General features: G+C 39.9%; 1 protein-coding gene across 1 annotated transcript in view; it reads right to left on the bottom strand.

Annotated features, from left to right (window-relative positions):
• Positions 1-14,649, bottom strand: part of LOC311238037 (ataxin-2-like protein) — an 89,556-nt gene that overhangs the window by 58,847 nt on the left and 16,060 nt on the right. The window lies entirely within an intron of this gene.

Here is a 14,649-nt window from a genome sequence, read left to right as displayed (position 1 = left end):
ATGTAGTGTAGAGTCATGTAGTGTAGAGTCATGTAGTGTAGTCATGTAGTGTAGAGTTGTGTAGAGTAGAGTCATGTAGTGTAGTCATGTAGTGTAGAGTTGTGTAGTGTAGAGTAGTGTTGTGTAGTGTCATGTAGTGTAGTGTCATGTAGTGTAGAGTCATGTAGTGTAGTGTCATGTAGTGTAGTCATGTAGTGTAGAGTCATGTAGTGTAGAGTAGTGTAGTCATGTAGTGTAGAGTCATGTAGTGTAGTCATGTAGTGTAGAGTCATGTAGTGTAGAGTCATGTAGTGTAGAGTCATGTAGTGTAGTGTAGAGTCATGTAGTGTAGAGTCATGTAGTGTAGTGTAGAGTAGTGTAGTGTAGAGTCATGTAGTGTAGTCATGTAGTGTAGAGTCATGTAGTGCAGAGTAGTGTAGAGTCATGTAGTGTAGAGTCATGTAGTGTAGTGTAGAGTCATGTAGTGTAGTGTAGAGTCATCTAGTGTAGAGTAGTGTAGTGTAGTGTAGTGTAGAGTCATGTAGTGTAGAGTAGTGTAGTGTAGAGTCATGTAGTGTAGTCATGTAGTGTCATGTAGTGTAGAGTCACGTAGTGTAGAGTCATGTAGTGTAGAGTCATGTAGTGTAGAGTCATGTAGTGTAGAGTCATGTAGTGTAGAGTCATGTAGTGTAGAGTCATGTAGTGTAGAGTAGAGTCATGTAGTGTAGAGTCATGTAGTGTAGAGTCATGTAGTGTAGAGTAGTGTAGTGTAGAGTCATGTAGTGTAGTGTAGTGTAGAGTCATGTAGTGTAGTGTAGTGTAGTGTAGAGTCATGTAGTGTAGAGTCATGTAGTGTAGAGTAGTGTAGTGTAGAGTCATGTAGTGTAGAGTCATGTAGTGTAGAGTCATGTAGTGTAGTGTAGTGTTGTGTAGAGTCATGTAGTGTAGAGTCATGTAGTGTAGAGTCATGTAGTGTAGAGTAGTGTAGTGTAGAGTCATGTAGTGTAGAGTCATGTAGTGTAGAGTCATGTAGTGTAGAGTCATGTAGTGTAGAGTCATGTAGTGTAGAGTCATGTAGTGTAGTGTAGTGTTGTGTAGAGTCATGTAGTGTAGAGTAGTGTAGTGTAGTGTAGTGTAGTGTAGAGTCATGTAGTGTAGTCGTGTAGTGTAGTGTCATGTAGTGTAGTGTAGTGTAGTGTAGTGTAGAGTAGTGTAGTGTAGTGTAGTGTAGAGTCATGTAGTGTAGTGTAGTGTAGTGTAGAGTCATGTAGTGTAGTGTAGTGTAGTGTAGTGTAGAGTCATGTAGTGTAGTGTAGTGTAGTGTAGTGTAGTGTAGAGTCATGTAGTGTAGTGTAGTGTAGAGTCATGTAGTGTAGTGTAGTGTAGTGTAGAGTCATGTAGTGTAGAGTCATGTAGTGTAGTGTTGTGTAGTGTAGTGTAGAGTCATGTAGTGTAGTGTAGTGTAGTGTAGAGTCATGTAGTGTAGTGTTGTGTAGTCATGTAGTGTAGTGTAGTGTAGTGTAGAGTCATGTAGTGTAGTGTTGTGTAGAGTCATGTAGTGTAGTGTAGTGTAGAGTAGAGTAGTGTAGTGTAGTGTAGAGTAGTGTTGTGTAGAGTAGAGTAGTGTAGAGTAGTGTAGAGTAGAGTAGTGTAGAGTAGAGTAGTGTAGAGTAGAGTAGTGTTGTGTAGAGTAGAGTAGTGTAGAGTAGTGTAGAGTAGTGTAGAGTAGAGTAGAGTAGTGTAGTGTAGAGTAGTGTAGTGTAGAGTAGTGTAGTGTTGTGTAGAGTCATGTAGTGTAGTGTAGTGTAGTGTAGTGTAGAGTAGAGTAGTGTAGAGTAGTGTAGTGTAGAGTAGTGTAGAGTAGAGTAGTGTAGAGTAGTGTTGTGTAGAGTAGAGTAGTGTAGAGTAGAGTAGTGTTGTGTAGAGTAGAGTAGTGTAGAGTAGAGTAGTGTTGTGTAGAGTAGAGTAGAGTAGTGTAGTGTAGAGTAGTGTAGTGTAGAGTAGTGTAGAGTAGTGTAATGTAGTGCAGTGTAGAGTAGTGTCATGTAGTGTAGAGTCATGTAGTGTAGAGTAGTGTAGTGTAGTGTAGAGTCATGTAGTGTAGAGTAGTGTTGTGTAGAGTAGAGTCATGTAGTGTAGAGTCATGTAGTGTAGAGTAGAGTAGTGTAGAGTCATGTAGTGTAGTGTAGTGTAGTGTAGTGTAGAGTCATGTAGTGTAGTGTAGTGTAGTGTAGTGTAGAGTCATGTAGTGTAGAGTAGTGTAGTGTAGTCATGTAGTGTAGTGTAGTGTAGTGTAGAGTCATGTAGTGTAGTGTAGTGTAGTGTAGAGTCATGTAGTGTAGAGTAGTGTAGTGTAGTCATGTAGTGTAGTGTTGTGTAGTGTAGAGTCATGTAGTGTAGTGTTGTGTAGTCATGTAGTGTAGTGTAGTGTAGTGTAGTGTAGAGTCATGTAGTGTAGTGTTGTGTAGAGTCATGTAGTGTAGAGTAGTGTAGAGTAGAGTAGTGTAGAGTAGTGTAGAGTAGAGTAGTGTAGAGTAGAGTAGTGTAGAGTAGTGTAGAGTAGAGTAGTGTAGAGTAGAGTAGTGTTGTGTAGAGTAGTGTTGTGTAGAGTAGAGTAGTGTAGAGTAGAGTAGTGTAGTGTAGTGTAGAGTAGTGTAGAGTAGTGTAGTGTAGTGTAGTGTAGAGTCATGTAGTGTAGTGTAGTGTAGTGTAGAGTCATGTAGTGTAGTGTTGTGTAGAGTCATGTAGTGTAGTGTAGAGTAGAGTAGTGTAGAGTAGAGTAGTGTTGTGTAGAGTCATGTAGTGTAGAGTAGTGTTGTGTAGAGTAGAGTAGTGTAGAGTAGAGTAGTGTAGAGTAGTGTAGTGTAGTGTTGTGTAGAGTCATGTAGTGTAGAGTAGAGTAGTGTAGAGTAGAGTAGTGTAGTGTTGTGTAGAGTAGAGTCATGTAGTGTAGAGTCATGTAGTGTAGAGTAGTGTAGTGTAGAGTAGAGTAGTGTAGAGTAGTGTAGAGTAGAGTAGTGTAGTGTTGTGTAGAGTAGAGTCATGTAGTGTAGAGTCATGTAGTGTAGAGTAGTGTTGTGTAGAGTCATGTAGTGTAGAGTAGTGTAGAGTAGAGTAGAGTCATGTAGTGTAGAGTCATGTAGTGTAGTGTAGTGTAGTGTAGTGTAGAGTCATGTAGTGTAGTGTAGTGTAGTGTAGTGTAGAGTCATGTAGTGTAGTGTAGTGTAGAGTAGAGTCATGTAGTGTAGTGTAGTGTAGTGTAGTGTAGAGTAGTGTAGAGTCATGTAGTGTAGAGTAGTGTAGTGTAGTCATGTAGTGTAGTGTAGTGTAGTGTAGAGTCATGTAGTGTAGTGTAGTGTAGTGTAGAGTCATGTAGTGTAGAGTAGTGTAGTGTAGAGTCATGTAGTGTAGTGTTGTGTAGTCATGTAGTGTAGTGTAGTGTAGTGTAGTGTAGAGTCATGTAGTGTAGTGTTGTGTAGTCATGTAGTGTAGTGTAGTGTAGTGTAGTGTAGAGTCATGTAGTGTAGTGTTGTGTAGAGTCATGTAGTGTAGTGTAGTGTAGTGTAGAGTAGAGTAGTGTTGTGTAGAGTAGAGTAGTGTAGTGTAGTGTAGTGTAGTGTAGTGTAGTGTAGAGTCATGTAGTGTAGTGTAGTGTAGTGTAGTGTAGAGTCATGTAGTGTAGTGTAGTGTAGTGTAGTGTAGAGTAGTGTAGAGTCATGTAGTGTAGAGTAGTGTAGTGTAGTCATGTAGTGTAGTGTAGTGTAGTGTAGAGTCATGTAGTGTAGTGTAGTGTAGTGTAGAGTCATGTAGTGTAGAGTAGTGTAGTGTAGTCATGTAGTGTAGTGTTGTGTAGTGTAGAGTCATGTAGTGTAGTGTTGTGTAGTCATGTAGTGTAGTGTAGTGTAGAGTCATGTAGTGTAGTGTTGTGTAGAGTCATGTAGTGTAGTGTAGTGTAGTGTAGAGTAGAGTAGTGTTGTGTAGAGTAGAGTAGAGTAGTGTAGTGTAGTGTAGTGTAGTGTAGTGTAGTGTAGAGTCATGTAGTGTAGTGTAGTGTAGTGTAGAGTCATGTAGTGTAGAGTCATGTAGTGTAGTGTAGTGTAGAGTCATGTAGTGTAGTGTAGTGTAGTGTAGAGTCATGTAGTGTAGTGTAGTGTAGTGTAGAGTCATGTAGTGTAGTGTAGTGTAGTGTAGAGTCATGTAGTGTAGTGTAGTGTAGTGTAGTGTAGAGTCATGTAGTGTAGTGTAGTGTAGTGTAGAGTCATGTAGTGTAGTGTAGTGTAGTGTAGAGTCATGTAGTGTAGAGTAGAGTCATGTAGTGTAGTGTAGTGTAGTGTAGAGTCATGTAGTGTAGTGTTGTGTAGTGTAGAGTCATGTAGTGTAGTGTAGTGTAGTGTAGAGTAGAGTAGTGTTGTGTAGAGTAGAGTAGTGTTGTGTAGAGTAGAGTCATGTAGTGTAGAGTAGTGTAGTGTAGAGTAGAGTAGTGTAGAGTAGAGTAGTGTTGTGTAGAGTAGAGTCATGTAGTGTAGTGTAGTGTAGTGTAGAGTCATGTAGTGTAGTGTAGTGTAGTGTAGAGTAGAGTAGTGTTGTGTAGAGTAGAGTCATGTAGTGTAGAGTAGTGTAGTGTAGAGTAGAGTAGTGTAGAGTAGTGTAGAGTAGAGTAGTGTAGTGTTGTGTAGAGTAGAGTAGAGTCATGTAGTGTAGAGTCATGTAGTGTAGAGTAGAGTAGTGTAGAGTCATGTAGTGTAGTGTAGTGTAGTGTAGTGTAGAGTAGAGTCATGTAGTGTAGTGTAGTGTAGTGTAGTGTAGAGTAGTGTAGAGTCATGTAGTGTAGAGTAGTGTAGTGTAGTCATGTAGTGTAGTGTAGTGTAGTGTAGAGTCATGTAGTGTAGTGTAGTGTAGTGTAGAGTCATGTAGTGTAGTGTAGTGTAGTGTAGTGTAGAGTCATGTAGTGTAGTGTAGTGTAGTGTAGTGTAGAGTAGAGTCATGTAGTGTAGTGTAGTGTAGTGTAGTGTAGAGTAGTGTAGAGTCATGTAGTGTAGAGTAGTGTAGTGTAGTCATGTAGTGTAGTGTAGTGTAGTGTAGAGTCATGTAGTGTAGTGTAGTGTAGTGTAGAGTCATGTAGTGTAGAGTAGTGTAGTGTAGTCATGTAGTGTAGTGTTGTGTAGTGTAGAGTCATGTAGTGTAGTGTTGTGTAGTCATGTAGTGTAGTGTAGTGTAGTGTAGTGTAGAGTCATGTAGTGTAGTGTTGTGTAGAGTCATGTAGTGTAGTGTAGTGTAGTGTAGAGTAGAGTAGTGTTGTGTAGAGTAGAGTAGTGTAGTGTAGTGTAGTGTAGTGTAGTGTAGTGTAGTGTAGAGTCATGTAGTGTAGTGTAGTGTAGTGTAGAGTCATGTAGTGTAGAGTCATGTAGTGTAGTGTAGTGTAGAGTCATGTAGTGTAGTGTAGTGTAGTGTAGAGTCATGTAGTGTAGTGTAGTGTAGTGTAGAGTCATGTAGTGTAGTGTAGTGTAGTGTAGAGTCATGTAGTGTAGTGTAGTGTAGTGTAGAGTCATGTAGTGTAGTGTAGTGTAGTGTAGAGTCATGTAGTGTAGAGTAGAGTCATGTAGTGTAGTGTAGTGTAGTGTAGAGTAGAGTAGTGTTGTGTAGAGTAGAGTAGTGTAGAGTCATGTAGTGTAGTGTAGTGTAGTGTAGAGTCATGTAGTGTAGTGTAGTGTAGTGTAGAGTAGAGTAGTGTAGTGTAGTGTAGTGTAGAGTCATGTAGTGTAGTGTAGTGTAGTGTAGAGTCATGTAGTGTAGTGTAGTGTAGTGTAGTGTAGTGTAGAGTCATGTAGTGTAGTGTAGTGTAGTGTAGAGTCATGTAGTGTAGTGTAGTGTAGTGTAGAGTCATGTAGTGTAGAGTAGAGTAGAGTAGTGTTGTGTAGAGTAGTGTAGAGTAGAGTAGTGTAGTGTTGTGTAGAGTAGTGTAGAGTAGAGTAGTGTAGAGTAGTGTAGAGTAGAGTAGTGTAGTGTTGTGTAGAGTAGTGTAGAGTAGAGTAGTGTAGTGTTGTGTAGAGTAGAGTAGTGTAGAGTAGAGTAGAGTAGTGTAGAGTAGTGTAGAGTAGTGTAGAGTAGTGTAGTGTTGTGTAGAGTAGTGTAGAGTAGAGTAGTGTAGAGTAGAGTAGTGTAGAGTAGTGTAGTGTAGAGTAGTGTAGAGTAGTGTAGAGTAGTGTAGTGTAGAGTAGAGTAGTGTAGAGTAGAGTAGTGTAGAGTAGAGTAGTGTAGAGTAGTGTAGAGTAGTGTAGTGTTGTGTAGAGTAGTGTAGTGTAGAGTAGAGTAGTGTAGAGTAGAGTAGTGTAGAGTAGAGTAGTGTAGAGTAGAGTAGAGTAGTGTAGTGTAGAGTAGAGTAGTGTAGAGTAGAGTAGTGTAGAGTAGAGTAGTGTAGAGTAGAGTAGAGTAGTGTAGAGTAGAGTAGTGTAGAGTAGTGTAGTGTAGAGTAGAGTAGTGTAGAGTAGAGTAGTGTAGAGTAGAGTAGTGTAGTGTAGTGTAGAGTAGTGTAGAGTAGTGTAGAGTAGTGTAGTGTAGAGTAGTGTAGAGTAGTGTAGAGTAGTGTAGAGTAGAGTAGAGTAGTGTAGAGTAGTGTAGTGTAGAGTAGAGTAGTGTAGTGTAGAGTAGAGTAGTGTAGAGTAGAGTAGTGTAGAGTAGTGTAGTGTAGAGTAGAGTAGAGTAGAGTAGTGTAGAGTAGTGTAGAGTAGAGTAGAGTAGTGTAGAGTAGTGTAGTGTAGAGTAGAGTAGTGTTGTGTAGAGTAGAGTAGAGTAGAGTAGTGTAGAGTAGAGTAGTGTAGAGTAGAGTAGAGTAGAGTAGTGTAGAGTAGTGTAGAGTAGAGTAGAGTAGAGTAGAGTAGTGTAGAGTAGAGTAGAGTAGAGTAGTGTAGAGTAGTGTAGAGTAGAGTAGAGTAGAGTAGAGTAGTGTAGAGTAGAGTAGAGTAGAGTAGAGTGTAGAGTAGAGTAGAGTAGAGTAGTGTAGAGTAGTGTAGTGTAGAGTAGAGTAGAGTAGAGTAGTGTAGAGTAGTGTAGAGTAGAGTAGAGTAGAGTAGTGTAGAGTAGTGTAGAGTAGAGTAGAGTAGAGTAGAGTAGAGTAGAGTAGTGTAGAGTAGAGTAGAGTAGAGTAGTGTAGAGTAGTGTAGTGTAGAGTAGAGTAGAGTAGAGTAGTGTAGTGTAGTGTAGAGTAGTGTAGAGTAGAGTAGAGTAGAGTAGAGTAGAGTAGAGTAGTGTAGTGTAGAGTAGTGTAGTGTAGAGTAGAGTAGAGTAGAGTAGAGTAGAGTAGAGTAGAGTAGAGTAGTAGTAGAGTAGTGTAGAGTAGAGTAGAGTAGAGTAGTGTAGAGTAGTGTAGAGTAGAGTAGAGTAGAGTAGAGTAGAGTAGTGTAGAGTAGAGTAGAGTAGAGTAGTGTAGAGTAGTGTAGAGTAGTAGTGTAGAGTAGAGTAGAGTAGTGTAGAGTAGAGTAGTGTAGAGTAGAGTAGAGTAGAGTAGTGTAGAGTAGTGTAGTGTAGAGTAGAGTAGAGTAGAGTAGAGTAGTGTAGTGTAGAGTAGAGTAGAGTAGAGTAGAGTAGTGTAGAGTAGAGTAGAGTAGAGTAGTGTAGAGTAGTGTAGAGTAGTGTAGAGTAGAGTAGAGTAGAGTAGTGTAGAGTAGTGTAGAGTAGAGTAGAGTAGAGTAGTGTAGAGTAGTGTAGAGTAGAGTAGAGTAGAGTAGAGTAGTGTAGAGTAGAGTAGAGTAGAGTAGTGTAGAGTAGTGTAGTGTAGAGTAGAGTAGAGTAGAGTAGAGTAGTGTAGAGTAGAGTAGAGTAGAGTAGTGTAGAGTAGTGTAGAGTAGTGTAGAGTAGAGTAGAGTAGAGTAGTGTAGAGTAGTGTAGAGTAGAGTAGAGTAGAGTAGTGTAGAGTAGTGTAGAGTAGAGTAGTGTTGTGTAGAGTAGAGTAGAGTAGAGTAGTGTTGTGTAGAGTAGAGTAGAGTAGAGTAGAGTAGTGTAGTAGAGTAGAGTAGAGTAGTGTAGTAGAGTAGAGTAGAGTAGTGTAGAGTAGAGTAGAGTAGAGTAGAGTAGTGTAGAGTAGAGTAGAGTAGAGTAGTGTAGAGTAGAGTAGTAGTTGTGTAAGAGTAGAGTAGAGTAGAGTAGTGTAGAGTAGAGTAGAGTAGAGTAGAGTAGTGTTGTGTAGAGTAGAGTAGAGTGTAGAGTAGTGTAGAGTAGAGTAGAGTAGAGTAGAGTAAGTAGTGTAGAGTAGTGAGTAGAGTAGAGTAGAGTAGTGAGTAGAGTAGTGTAGTGTAGAGTAGAGTAGTGTAGAGTAGAGTAGAGTAGAGTAGAGTAGAGTAGAGTAGAGTAGAGTAGAGTAGAGTAGTGTAGAGTAGTAGAGTAGTGTGTAGAGTAGTGTAGAGTAGAGTAGTGTAGAGTAGAGTAGAGTAGTGTAGAGTAGAGTAGAGTAGAGTAGAGTAGTAGAGTAGTAGAGTAGTGTAGAGTAGAGTAGAGTAGAGTAGAGTAGTGTTGTGTAGAGTAGAGTAGAGTTGTAGAGTAGAGTAGAGTAGAGTAGTGTAGAGTAGAGTAGAGTAGAGTAGAGTAGTGTTGTGTAGAGTAGAGTAGAGTAGTGTTGTGTAGAGTAGAGTAGAGTAGAGTTGTGTAGAGTAGAGTAGAGTAGAGTAGAGTAGTGTTGTGTAGAGTAGAGTAGTGTTGTGTAGAGTAGAGTAGAGTAGAGTTGTGTAGAGTAGAGTAGTGTAGAGTAGAGTAGTGTTGTGTAGAGTAGAGTAGAGTAGGTAGAGTAGAGTAGTGTTGTGTAGAGTAGAGTAGAGTAGAGTTGTGTAGAGTAGAGTAGAGTAGAGTAGTGTAGAGTAGAGTAGAGTAGAGAGAGTAGTGTAGAGTAGAGTAGAGAGTTAGAGTAGAGTAGTGTAGAGTAGAGTAGAGTAGAGTAGTGTAGAGTAGAGTAGAGTATGTTGTGTAGAGTAGAGTAGAGTAGTGTTGTGTAGAGTAGAGTAGAGTTTGTGTAGAGTAGAGTAGAGTAGAGTAGTGTTGTGTAGAGTAGAGTAGAGTTGTGTAGAGTAGAGTAGAGTAGAGTAGTTTGTGTAGAGTAGAGTAGAGTAGTGTAGAGTAGAGTAGAGTAGTGTTGTGTAGTGTAGAGTAGAGTAGTGTTGTGTAGAGTAGAGTAGAGTAGTGTTGTGTAGAGTAGAGTAGAGTAGAGTAGTGTTGTGTAGAGTAGTGTAGAGTAGTGTTGTGTAGAGTAGAGTAGTGTTGTTGTGTAGAGTAGAGTAGAGTTGTGTAGAGTAGAGTAGAGTAGAGTAGTGTTGTGTAGAGTAGAGTAGAGTAGAGTAGTTGTAGAGAGTAGTGTTGTGTAGAGTAGAGTAGGTGTAGAGTAGAGTAGGTAGAGTAGTAGGTAGTGTAGTGTAGAGTAGTGTAGAGTAGAGTAGAGTAGAGTAGAGTAGTGTAGAGTAGTGTAGAGTAGTGTAGAGTAGAGTAGAGTAGTGTAGAGTAGTGTAGAGTAGAGTAGTGTAGTGTTTGTGTAGAGTAGAGTAGTGTTGTGTAGAGTAGAGTAGAGTTGTGTAGAGTAGAGTAGTGTTGTGTAGAGTAGTGTAGAGTAGAGTAAGTAGTAGTGTAGAGTAGAGTAGAGTAGTGTAGAGTAGAGTAGAGTAGTGTAGAGTAGAGTAGAGTAGTGTAGAGTAGAGTAGTGTTGTGTAGTGTAGTGTAGAGTAGTGTAGAGTAGAGTAGTGTTGTGTAGAGTAGAGTAGTGTTGTGTAGAGTAGAGTAGAGTTGTGTAGAGTAGAGTAGTGTTGTGTAGTGTAGTGTAGAGTAGTGTAGAGTAGAGTAGAGTAGGTTGTAGAGTAGAGTAGTGTAGTGTAGTGTAGAGTAGTGTAGAGTAGTGTAGAGTAGAGTAGTGTAGAGTAGTGTAGAGTAAGTAGAGTAGTGTAGAGTAGTGTAGAGTAGAGTAAGTAGTGTAGAGTAGAGTAGTGTTGTGTAGAGTAGTGTAGAGTAGAGTAGTGTAGTGTAGAGTAGTGTAGTAGAGTAGAGTAGTGTAGAGTAGAGTAGTGTTGTGTAGTGTAGTGTAGAGTGTAGAGTAGAGTAGAGTAGTGTAGAGTAGTGTAGAGTAGAGTAAGTAGAGTAGAGTTGTGTAGAGTAGTGTAGAGTAGTGTAGAGTAGAGTAGAGTAGAGTAGTAGTGTAGAGTAGAGTAGAGTAGTGTAGAGTAGAGTAGTGTTGTGTAGTGTAGTGTAGAGTAGTGTAGAGTAGAGTAGAGGGTTGTAGAGTAGAGTAGTGTTGTGTAGAGTAGAGTAGAGTTGTGTAGAGTAGAGTAGTGTTGTGTAGAGTAGTGTAGAGTAGTGTAGAGTAGAGTAGAGTAGTGTTGTGTAGAGTAGAGTAGGTTGTAGAGTAGAGTAGTTGTGTAGAGTAGAGTAGAGTAGAGTAGTGTTGTGTAGATAGAGTAGAGTAGAGTAGTGTTGTGTAGAGTAGAGTAGAGTAGTAGTGTAGTGTAGAGTAGAGTAGTGTAGTGTAGTGTAGTGTAGAGTAGTGTTGTGTAGAGTAGAGTAGTGTTGTGTAGAGTAGTGTAGTGTTGTGTAGAGTAGAGTAGAGTAGAGTAGTGTTGTGTAGAGTAGAGTAGTGTAGAGTAGAGTAGAGGGTAGGTAGAGTAGTGTAGTGTAGTGTGTGTAGAGTAGTGTAGAGTAGTGTAGAGTAGAGTAGAGTAGTGTAGTGTAGAGTAGTGTAGAGTAGTGTAGAGTAGAGTAGAGTAGTGTAGTGTAGTGTAGAGTAGTGTAGAGTAGGTAGTGTAGAGTAGAGTAAGTAGTGTAGTGTAGAGTAGAGTAGAGTAGTGTAGTGTAGAGTAGTAAGTAGTGTAGTGTAGTGTAGAGTAGTGTAGAGTAGAGTAGTGTAGGTAGTGTAGAGTAGAGTAGTGTAGTGTAGTAGAGTAGAGTAGTGTAGAGTAGTGTAGAGTAGTGTAGAGTAGTGTAGTGTAGTGTAGAGTAGTGTAGAGTAGAGTAGTGTAGAGTAGTGTAGAGTAGAGTAGAGTAGTGTAGAGTAGAGTAGTGTAGTGTAGAGTAGTGTAGAGTAGTGTGAGTAGTAGTAGTGTAGAGTCTTGTAGTGTAGTGTAGTGTAGAGTAGAGTAGTAGTTGTGTAGAGTAGAGTAGAGTAGTGTAGAGTAGAGTAGAGTAGTGTAGTGTAGTGTAGAGTAGTGTAGAGTAGAGTAGTGTAGAGTAGAGTAGAGTAGTAGAGTAGAGTAGAGTAGAGTAGTGTTGTGTAGTGTAGTGTAGAGTAGTGTAGAGTCATGTAGTGTAGAGTAGTAGAGTAGTGTTGTGTAGAGTAGAGTAGAGTAGTGTAGAGTAGAGTAGAGTAGTGTTGTGTAGAGTAGAGTAGAGTAGTGTAGAGTAGAGTAGAGTAGTGTAGTGTAGTGTAGAGTAGTGTAGAGTAGAGTAGTGTAGAGTAGAGTAGAGTAGTGTAGTGTAGAGTAGAGTAGAGTAGTGTAGTGTAGAGTAGTGTAGAGTAGTGTAGTGTAGTGTAGAGTAGAGTAGAGTAGTGTAGAGTAGTGTAGTGTAGTGTAGAGTAGTGTAGTGTAGTGTAGAGTAGAGTAGAGTAGTGTAGAGTAGTGTAGAGTAGAGTAGAGTAGTGTAGAGTAGAGTAGAGTAGTGTAGAGTAGTGTAGTGTAGTGTAGAGTAGAGTAGAGTAGTGTAGAGTAGGTAGGTAGTGTAGAGTAGAGTAGAGTAGTGTAGAGTAGTGTAGTAGAGAGTAGAGAGTAGTGTAGAGTAGTGTAGAGTAGAGTAGTGTAGAGTAGTGTAGAGTAGTGTAGTGTAGTGTAGAGTAGAGTAGTGTAGAGTAGTGTAGAGTAGAGTAGAGTAGTGTAGAGTAGAGTAGAGTATGTAGAGTAGTGTAGAGTAGTGTAGAGTAGTAGTAGAGTAGTGTAGAGTAGAGTAGAGTAGTGTAGAGTAGAGTAGAGTAGTGTAGAGTAGTGTAGTGTAGTGTAGAGTAGTGTAGAGTAGAGTAGTGTAGAGTAGTGTAGAGTAGAGTAGAGTAGTGTAGAGTAGAGTAGAGTAGTGTAGAGTAGTGTAGAGTAGTGTAGAGTAGAGTAGTGTAGTGTAGAGTCATGTAGTGTAGTGTAGTGTAGAGTAGAGTCATGTAGTGTAGTGTAGTGTAGAGTAGAGTAGAGTCATGTAGTGTAGAGTAGAGTAGTGTAGAGTAGAGTCTGTAGTGTAGTGTAGTGTAGAGTAGAGTGTAGAGTAGTGTAGAGTAGTGTAGAGTAGAGTAGTGTAGAGTAGAGTAGTGTAGAGTAGTGTAGTGTAGAGTAGTGTAGAGTAGTGTAGAGTAGTGTAGAGTAGAGTAGTGTAGAGTAGTGTAGAGTAGTGTAGTGTAGTGTAAGTGTAGGTAGAGTAGAGTAGTGTAAGTGTAGAGTAGTGTAGTGTAGTGTAGTGTAGTGTAGTGTAGAGTAGTGTAGTAGAGTAGTGTAGTGTAGTGTAGTGTAGTGTAGAGTAGTGTAGTGTAGTGTAGTGTAGAGTAGTGTAGTGTAGTGTAGTGTAGAGTAGTGTAGTGTAGTGTAGTGTAGAGTAAGTAGGTAGTGTAGTGTAGAGTAGTGTAGTGTAGTGTAGTGTAGAGTAGAGTAGTGTAGTGTAGTGTAGTGTAGTGTAGTGTAGAGTAGTGTAGAGTAGAGTAGTGTAGAGTAGTGTAGTGTAGTGTAGTGTAGAGTAGTGTAGAGTAGAGTAGTGTAGAGTAGTGTAGAGTATAGTAGAGTAGAGTAGAGTAGAGTAGAGTAGTGTAGAGTAGTGTAGAGTAGTGTAGAGTAGAGTAGTGTAGTGTAGAGTCATGTAGTGTAGTGTAGTGTAGAGTAGAGTAGAGTAGTGTTGTAGAGTAGAGTAGAGTAGTGTAGTGTAGAGTAGAGTAGAGTAGTGTAGTGTAGAGTAGAGTAGAGTAGTGTAGTGTAGTGTAGAGTAGTGTAGAGTAGAGTAGTGTAGAGTAGAGTAGAGTAGTGTAGAGTAGAGTAGAGTAGAGTAGTGTTGTGTAGTGTAGTGTAGAGTAGTCATGTAGTGTAGAGTAGAGTAGAGTATGTTGTAGAGTAGAGTAGAGTAGTGTAGAGTAGAGTAGAGTAGTGTTGTGTAGAGTAGAGTAGAGTAGTGTAGAGTAGAGTAGAGTAGTGTAGTGTATGTAGAGTAGTGTAGAGTAGAGTATGTAGTAGAGTAGAGTAGTGTAGTGTAGAGTAGAGTAGAGTAGTGTAGTGTAGAGTAGTGTAGAGTAGTGTAGGTAGTGTAGAGTAGTGTAGAGTAGAGTAGTGTAGAGTAGTGTAGAGTAGAGTAGAGTAGTGTAGAGTAGAGTAGAGTAGTGTAGAGTAGTGTAGAGTAGTGTAGAGTAGTGTAGTGTAGTGTAGAGTAGAGTAGTGTAGAGTAGTGTAGAGTAGAGTAGAGTAGTGTAGAGTAGAGTAGAGTAGTGTAGAGTAGTGTAGAGTAGTGTAGAGTAGAGTAGTGTAGAGTAGTGTAGAGTAGAGTAGAGTAGTGTAGAGTAGAGTAGAGTAGTGTAGAGTAGTGTAGTGTAGTGTAGAGTAGTGTAGAGTAGAGTAGTGTAGAGTAGTGTAGAGTAGAGTAGAGTAGTGTAGAGTAGAGTAGAGTAGTGTAGAGTAGTGTAGAGTAGTGTAGAGTAGAGTAGTGTAGTGTAGAGTCATGTAGTGTAGTGTAGTGTAGAGTAGAGTCATGTAGTGTAGTGTAGTGTAGAGTAGAGTAGAGTCATGTAGTGTAGAGTAGAGTAGTGTAGAGTAGAGTCATGTAGTGTAGTGTAGTGTAGAGTAGTGTAGAGTAGTGTAGAGTAGTGTAGAGTAGAGTAGTGTAGAGTAGAGTAGTGAGTAGTGTAGTGTAGAGTAGTGTAGAGTAGTGTAGAGTAGTGTAGAGTAGAGTAGTGTAGAGTCATGTAGTGTAGTGTAGTGTAGTGTAGTGTAGAGTAGTGTAGAGTAGTGTAGAGTAGTGTAGTGTAGTGTAGTGTAGTGTAGTGTAGAGTAGTGTAGAGTAGAGTAGTGTAGTGTAGTGTAGTGTAGTGTAGAGTAGTGTAGAGTAGTGTAGTGTAGAGTAGTGTAGTGTAGTGTAGTGTAGAGTAGTGTAGTGTAGTGTAGAGTAGAGTAGAGTAGTGTAGAGTAGAGTAGTGTAGTGTAGTGTAGTGTAGAGTAGAGTAGTGTAGTGTAGTGTAGTGTAGTGTAGTGTAGAGTAGTGTAGAGTAGAGTAGTGTAGAGTAGTGTAGTGTAGTGTAGTGTAGAGTAGTGTAGAGTAGAGTAGTGTAGAGTAGAGTAGTGTAGTGTAGTGTAGTGTAGAGGTAGAGTAGTGTAGTGTAGTGTAGTGTAGTGTAGTGTAGTGTAGAGTAGTGTAGAGTAGTGTAGAGTAGGTAGGTAGAGTAGTGTAGTGTAGAGTAGTGTAGAGTAGAGTAGTGTAGTGTAGTGTAGTGTAGTGTAGAGTAGTGTAGTGTAGTGTAGAGTAGTGTAGAGTAGAGTAGTGTAGTGTAGTGTAGTGTAGTGTAGTGTAGAGTAGTGTAGAGTAGTGTAGAGTAGTGTAGAGTAGAGTAGTGTAGTGTAGAGTAGTGTAGAGTAGTGTAGAGTAGTGTAGAGTAGAGTAGAGTAGTGTAGAGTAGAGTAGTGTAGTGTAGTGTAGTGTAGTGTAGAGTAGTGTAGAGTAGTGTAGAGTAGAGTAGTGTAGAGTAGTGTAGTGTAGAGT

Source organism: Notolepis coatsorum (genome assembly GCF_963971535.1).
Source record: "Notolepis coatsorum genome assembly, chromosome: 12".
NCBI lineage: Eukaryota > Metazoa > Chordata > Actinopteri > Aulopiformes > Paralepididae > Notolepis > Notolepis coatsorum.
This window is presented reverse-complemented; position numbering and strand designations above follow the sequence as displayed.